We start from the raw sequence: 8,448 nt of genomic DNA, 5'->3' as shown, positions 1-8,448 counted from the left end.
CTACAATACATCAAGCTACTGATCACGTTGAAATGATACATGAGAAAACAGAAACATAATACAGAGGAGGAACAACCTAAGCAACTGGCATGACTACCAAACGGAGAACATGAGTAATGTAGATGTAGTTAGCGTCTCCAGTCATACATGCATCACCCATCCTTTGTATTATAAATAAAGAATGTCACAGTAGGGATGAGATAAGATTACAGAGCATACCACTGTACTAGTTACATTCAATCTTATACTACAAAACACCTTTCAAATGAACAAACAGATAAAAAAGTTACAGAAAAAAAAACATGTTTGAGATTATACATTTGAATGGTGCTCATATGACAATTCAATACTGTCGTTCCACTATCACGGTAGATTATGTGAACATGACAAAATAAGTCAGACTTTATTCATGTAATACATACTAAAATCCAGTTTTTCTATCAAACATAGACGTTCATATGGTATTTTTTGGAATGCCAAGTTTCGAAATAAATTAATCCATGGTAAGGATATTTCAAATGAAATGTCATACATTAAATGCATGTGTACATCTATATTCTTGAAGAACATCCTCTATAAAACCGCAACTTTTACGTGCTATCATATTTTATACAGGATTATATTATAAAATACATCATCATTGTTTTAAACAACGAGAGTGACATGCCCACGTTTTAACCATTATTGTGAATGTGTCGTAACTTTGTTGTGATCGTGTTGTGGCTGTGTTTTTTTAGCTCTAGTCTGGTTTTAAGTTTTATCATTGTCTATGGTCAAACACAAAGTTTTTAACACCATTGCATAGTATCGTTTTGAAGTAAAACAAATTAAAAAGATTTCAAGGCATATATTTGTTTATATACGTTATATTCCTATTCGCTGACTTATATTGACACACATCTGTCTTTTGAAAATTAAACTTTTTGAATTGAACAAAACTATCACATAAAGAATGCATCGGAATCAATAAGTTAGACAGGTTGAAATTCTGCTAATTTTTTGTTTAAAAAATCTTTTCAATTTATCGTTAGTTATACTGAAATATGGATGACCTGACTATAAATATGATAATTTTTACTTGGTAAGTTCTTTTTAAAAGAGCAGCAGTTCATTATCGTAAGATTAAACTTACTTTTTTATTATAAGGTTTACTTTATGCAGGATTGCCATGGAAAGAAAAATGATTAAATAATTTAAAAGGGTTAATAAAAGTTGTTTAACTATGCAGTGATTTGATCATAAAAATGAATTAAAAAAAACATTCTGTCAAAGAATGGCATTAACTTATTACAGAGCGATACTCAGTGCAGGCTGCAAAAATTGATACTATCTCGTATACCTCAGTTTACACAACCTGCATGTCTTTCTTTTAATTTATTTGTCAGAACGGACCTCTAGGTTCCGTGAATAGCTTTTTCATTTTCTGTCCATATACTTGTTTGTTCATATATGGTCCTTGTTGATCCGTACGTTTGTCTCATTCATATGTAAGTCTGTTCTCGTGGTTGTTATAATGAACAACTCTTGTATTCGTAGGCATGTATCGTTGATTCATCGGTATTAATTATTTATCTTCATTTCTATGTCCTCGTTTTCTTTTCATCCTTGAGTGGCCGACTATTTGTATTTTTATAAATTTGTAAAATTTATGTCTGTGGACCAATTTACGGTTTCCTTGTATTTCACAGATTTAATACAAAAAGCTTCATATGTGTCCGCACTTAACTTTAACTTTAACGCAATTAAGTGGTATAGGTATATTATACTATAATAACACCAAATCATGGTATGTCACATCCGGTTGTATACGAAAGAAGGTCTAAAAAATGTTCCCTTGAATTTGACCGTTGTACGTAATTAATTCTACATTTTATTGCAGTAAAATTATTTCTGTGTCATAAACATATGTCTTGGGTATTTCTAAACACCATTATTTTTATTTGTGGTTTCTATAGAAAATTTTGTAATCTTGAGGTTACATGGTGACTAAACCTTTTGCACACATAGAATAAGGGGAGAAATTTGATTGGTTAACTTCCAATGATGGTTATTTTCTTATATGCAATGAAATGTTATGTGAACATTTTTCTATAGAACTGGACAGGATAAAATTTTACTCATGCCAACTATTTCTTTATTTGAAACAAAGATAAATTCTGCACTATTTTTTGAAAAGTGCAAATTTAACAAAGACTAATTGGGGAAAATCAATGGTGGTATTACACCTATAATGAATGGTTTTTATATCCAAAACTTTTGTAGCAGGTTACTGTCAAACATTTCTGAGAAGGTTGTAAAACAATTATGGCGAAACAAATGGAAAAGAAAAAAAACTTATCACACGGTCATTATTGTTTTACTTCTTAACCTGTGTCATGATAAATATTTCTTTTACTGGATTTCTTAGATACAAATAAAACTTGAGTGATATCAGTTTTCATAATACTTACCTTGAAATTAGAGTTATAGATAAAACCGATATTTACAGACAGGATTACAGAGTCTGATTATGCCCACTTTTCCTGTTAATTAGTAAACTTTATTGTGATTTTGCCAGGATTAATTTTTATCGGAGTACATTTTTTTTTAACAGTATAAAAGAGATATTTTGGTATTGAGTAAATAAATAAATAAGCCGTTATCTTATATAACAGCCAGAAAAATTTGTCACTTTGATTTATGTGCAATATGTTTACACAACATGTAATTCGGTCTGCGTAGTTCACAAAGCGGAGGCGCTACTCAAAGCCACAAATAATTTTGTTTCAGATACGCTTTTCAAAGTTCATGGTCATTGGCAATCCAAAAATGCCAAAGACGGATACGTGAGAGACGAAATTGAAGAACAGGAACAACAACAGAATAACGTCACTATAATGTTTTCAATTTTGTTAATATATTCATAGGTAAATTTTATAAAGAATTTCATAAATCATGTTAGAACCAAACAACCTTCTACTCTTGGACCAATTGGCCATCACTATATGCACGATTCAATAACTCACTTAAAATGAAAACATATGAAGGATTAATCATGAAGAATACTTCAAAAAAGTGTACACATTTCTTAAATGAAGTATTTTAAAGATAAATGACATTTTGTGAAACACATCAACACGAAACGACCCCTTTTTCTTGATTGCATTTAATGCATGTAATGTCGCATATGTGGATTAAATTAATTGCATGACAGGATTCGGGTACAACAAAAAGAACACGTCTTTCATTTTGATTTTGAATTCCAATTTATTAAATAGTTTATGTATTTATCTGTGTCAAAACAATGGTCAGCAAGTAGGATCCATACATCTTTGATGACATCCTTTCTTTGTACAAACAACACGATGCATCTTTGACATACAAATTTAGCCAGGTAGCTGGAAAATAAATGCTATGTGTTTCAATAAGATATTCCAAATAATGTTAAATATCAGAAAGCGATATTAATAAGAATGCTTATAAACCGATTTGAAAACGATTGATTCTAATACGAGGGAAAAGCATAGACTTATGTTGATAACAAAATAATGCTTTTTACTATTACTTGTATAATTGTAAATAAAACAATATGACAGCAGATTTAAATAGGTGCCATGCACTGGACGAAAAAAAAACCCATCCTGAATAGAATTCTAACTATACTTTTTTTGTGCGTCCGAAGCGCTTTATCGGGAATCAGGAATAACTAACACGAAGGTTTATCAATTTCATATTTTATCAGCGTAAAGTGTTTAGTACTGACCTTCATGCAACACACAGCAAACGCATCCGTCGGGTGAATGTTGCAGTAAAACAAAGCCGGGCAGTTTTGACGATTTGAACCACGCCCACAATTGATGTTAGGTAGTGGTATTCCGATCGGGCAGGTAGGTACTACTATAAATACACAAGTACAAAATTGTATAAAATTCAGTTTGAAGATAATTGTAGTTAAAGTTTCAAGTTATGGTTTGTCACTTTTAAAATAATTTTAAATGCATTTTAAAAGACATATCTTTTATGACAATCGTAAAACAGTCAGCTCGAATTCAAAACACACCAAGTTATTTCATATTCAAAATTATAAAACCAGAAAAAAATATAGAGCTGCCGAATCCCAAAAGCGCCAAATGCAAATCTTTTTCTTGGCTTAAATAAATACAATTATAGTAGTTTACCGCTGTTCAAAAGTCATAAATCAATTGACAGAAACCAAATCCGGGTTACAAACTATAACCGATGGAAACACATCAACTATACGATAAAAACAGCGAAACAACAGAAACACTGAAGTGCAAGAAAAAAAACCAACAATGCAACTTACATGGAAACTATTAGATAACAGCTGCCATTTTGGTAATGGTGCAGGACATTTTAAGTAAAAAAATGGTGGATTGAACCAGGTTTTGTTGCTAGCCAATACCGCTGAAATAACAACATTACACGACAGGAATACAGGTCAAATAAATGCAGGAACACTAAGGACAGAGAAATACATAAATAAACAATATGATAGTACATTTTGACATGTTAACCACGGAATAACAACGAATATCAAAAAAATAATTCACATGTCAAAAAGACAACAACCCGACCAAAGAGTATAAACAGGTTAAGGTCAGCAATGGGTCTTCAATACAGCAAGAAAATCCCACACCAGGAGGCGGGCTTCATTTGGCCCTTAACAAAACGTGTGCACTAGTTCAGCTGCAACATATGAACTAAAATTTGATGAACAAAAACCCATACAAGACTAACAAAGGCCAGATGCTTATGGCATTGGACAGTCGCAAAAATAGTGCGGGTTAAAACATGTTTTGTGCAACGTAAACCCTTCCCCTATACCTCTAGCCAATGTAGAATAAACAAACACACAACAATACGCACAGTAAAACTCAATTATAACGAAGTCCGAGCTCGATATCAGAATAGGTAACAGATGAAACGAAGGAAAATGTAAATATCCAATACAATACAATACAATATTTTTATTGTCAATCAAGGACGCCATAAAAGATCAGTATAATAACAAACAATTTGTTACAATGATTATTATTAATTCGTAATGATAAACAAATGACAAACTATAAAATAAAGAAAATAAACACAAAAGCAAAATTAAAACCACATATATAAATTAACAAAGGAGTACTAGCAGTTACTGACATGCCAGCTCCAGACCTCAATTTAACTGGTTGAAAGATTTGTCTTCATCATATGAAAATTAAGCAATTCCTCCCTTTAATGTTTTAGTATCTTACCATTAAAGCTTTATTACAATTAACATAAATGAAAATATTTTAAACGATAGAAAAAGTAAAAAAAAAACAAACATTCAGCGTTTAAGTAACGATTGTGCTTTTCACATCAAGGTTACAAATGTCTGAATTATATATTGTAAGATATTAATTAACGAAAAATAAAATGTCTTAATAATATAATCTCCCCCTCTATGAAAATATTGTACATACTTTGACTCTGCACAGAACCAATAACACAACTGAGCATTATCAACATTGACCACATGATGATCTGTAGGGTAACAGTAAAGTAACTGGTATTCGGTGGGGAACGTCTTTATATACACAGGTTAAAGATAATTTTGTAACCACCTTTACAACAAATTGCTAAATTACCTGGAAAAGTGTTTTTTATTTCATAATGTGTACGTTTGAAATAAATGATGTAATAAAGACACGACAAGCTAAATAAAAGGCAACTGTAAATAGATGACCAATGAACTAACCGAAAGTGTCGTGGGAAAATACCATGCATGATCATATGTTTAATGATGTGTTGTTTATATCCTTGAATGTATTATGCTGGGTCAGTATGTATGACCTTGACATTTAATCAGTGCGCAATTCATCGCATTAAACACTACCGAATTTCAACAGAAGAAAACGATGTGTTGAAGAACGTAACAAGAGGATATTAAAACATTCTTGCAGAACGATAACATCATGACCAAATAAAAGAGAATAATCAGATTAAAACAACAACAAAAGAAAAACACAAAAGGGTCAGCAAAACAAATATGCGAGTAATATGCCATTGCTGATAACTGAAGAATAATTGCCAATCTTTCTACGCGAAACATAAGAATCTACTGATCTTCTTTGTATTTTAAAGTTCCTAATAGTAATAAGTAATAACCATACAAAAAGACAAGAAAGAAAAACAAGAATCTAAGCATTTGGAACGATTTTAATTGGCGTGTTATTTTTTTCCTCAATACCCCAAACTCTTAAAAAATAATCTGCAAACGAAACGTATAGAACATAAAAATGAAAAAAAAAGCGTTCCTAAATCTACCAAACTAGTTGACGGATAACTTGGGAGTCCAGTCGAACGTTCAGTAGAGCTTTATCTTCTTTACAAAACTTGACACTACACTTTAACCAAGCATGATGCATTTTCGACTGATTTTTATTATTCGAACTGATTTAACTTGAAAACGGGTTTACGTGATTACGTTTGAAGATTATTTGTACTATTTTTCTAAAAAATGTCAATAATACATTTTTTTATTTGATAAATATACAGCAAAAACTGACGTTTTTCTATATTCATTAACATTTGATAAATTTAAGCTATTTCTAAACCAAAAAAATAGAGGATAATTATATCAGAGAGAAATTACAATTAATTTAACAAAACATCTTTTAAAACAGTAAAATTATGCATTTCTGTTGAAAGAAAAAATGCGTCCACAAATTCGAATTTCGAGCAAATATCTGACATTTTGACTTCAATTAATTAATAAGTGATACATGAAGGTATATTTAAAAAAAAAACATATTTAATTTAATCAGGGAAAAAATAACATATTTGAAAATGTTCATAAAATTTTCATTATGGGATCAAAACTGAATTGTACGCCCATAAATTATATGTACAAGTTTTCCGTTTGCAATTCATTGCATCATTAACTACAGGATTTTAATGAAAAAAATATGGAAAGATACCAAGTGACTTCAAAACTATGAATCAAAGAGAAGCCAAAAAATTTGAATCAAAATGAAAAAGAAAAAACAAAATACTGATTGAAAATTTGACATGGTTATTGTCATCTGTTGGTTTCACCAACCATGTAATCGTGATTCAGGCAAAGTTGTCCAATAGAAAATAGGATAAATATACAGAACTGTGCTGGTCCCTTCCAATGTAAGATTATTTATACAGGTCTCCCATCGTTTTGCAATCTTTTCGCCAGCTAGCTGGGAGATCGTTCTGAGGTTAGAAGATAACATGAAATATTTTAGATAATCTTTAGAAAATAAATGTTAATTAAGTTTTTTTAAGGACACATTAGTCATCAAATAATATTTATGTTTATCTTTATCTTTATTAAGCACATAAAAAATTCATCAAATATCATGTTCACTCAATGTCTGGTATTTGATACTGTCATATTATTATTTTTATATTAAAATTCAAACAAGGTCTGCGTAACTCGATGCGGGCAAATATTTGTGCTATACAAGCCTACATACGATATCAAAGCTACTAATTTGTAAGGACTCTAAAATGATGTGGACAAAAGATCTACTGCCAAATCTTCAATCACAATCTTTGCAATTTTGCAGCTGCATAAACACTTTAGATTTTTCTATGCTTTGTTTTACTATTCCCCATGCTCAGTTGAAAGATCACTCATTAAACAGAGCTTTTTCAATAAAAATGGGAATCGTAGATACAAATTTCTTGTTTTGGGTTACAATAGTTCATATTTTGTGAAGAATCACACTGAATCAACCAAAAAATATACTGAAGGTGATATCACCAAAATGCTGGACTTTTTGATCGATAAAATATTTTTTGAGTGTGGCAGATTTCTATTTCAACAGACAGTCGGTATTCCAAAGGGTTCTAATTGTGCGTACCTCCTGGCCGATTTGTTTTTGTACTCGTATGAAGCAGAAATAATTCAAAACTTTCTAAAAGACAAAAAGAAAAAGCACCTTGCGAAATTCTTTAATTTTACTTTCCGATATATTGATGGTGTCCTATCATTGAATAATCCATATTTCAGCCAATATTTACATCTCATATATCCCAGTGAACTTGAAAAATTAAGGATACTACTGATACTAGAAGGACTGCTTCATACCTTGATCTTTTCCTCAATATTGAAACAGATGGACGACTTCACACGAAAATCTATGATAAACGGGACGATTTCAACTTCAAATAATTGATTAAAATTATATTTTATTATTGATAAGAAAACCAGGAATGGTTAAAACAGAAAGACTTCATAAACAGAGAAAACTCGGCATGACTTTATCAGATGACAATACGAACACTAAAAATCAAGGAAAGAAAGTCATAGGCCTTTTTATTTAGTCATTGTTATTGCTTTTGATTGATGGTTTAGTGGTTTTTTTTTATCAAATATGTTGGCACTCTTAAGTGAAAAGGACACAATTTGGTAGTTAGTGTGTATCAATATTGCTGTCGTTTGCA

The 8,448-nt window shown here is 30.8% G+C and overlaps 1 long non-coding RNA gene across 1 annotated transcript; it reads right to left on the bottom strand.

Annotated features, from left to right (window-relative positions):
* Positions 1–3,221: 3,221 nt before the first annotated feature.
* LOC134719115 (uncharacterized) lies at positions 3,222–5,586 on the bottom strand. The gene is made up of 3 exons (XR_010107510.1): positions 5,451–5,586; positions 3,743–3,876; positions 3,222–3,377 (listed from the first exon to the last, which is right to left on the bottom strand). It is a non-coding gene; the product is annotated as an uncharacterized LOC134719115 (long non-coding RNA).
* Positions 5,587–8,448: the final 2,862 nt, after the last annotated feature.

The sequence above is a fragment of the Mytilus trossulus genome, chromosome 5, assembly GCF_036588685.1.
Source record: "Mytilus trossulus isolate FHL-02 chromosome 5, PNRI_Mtr1.1.1.hap1, whole genome shotgun sequence".
In the NCBI taxonomy this organism is placed as follows: domain Eukaryota; kingdom Metazoa; phylum Mollusca; class Bivalvia; order Mytilida; family Mytilidae; genus Mytilus; species Mytilus trossulus.
This window is presented reverse-complemented; position numbering and strand designations above follow the sequence as displayed.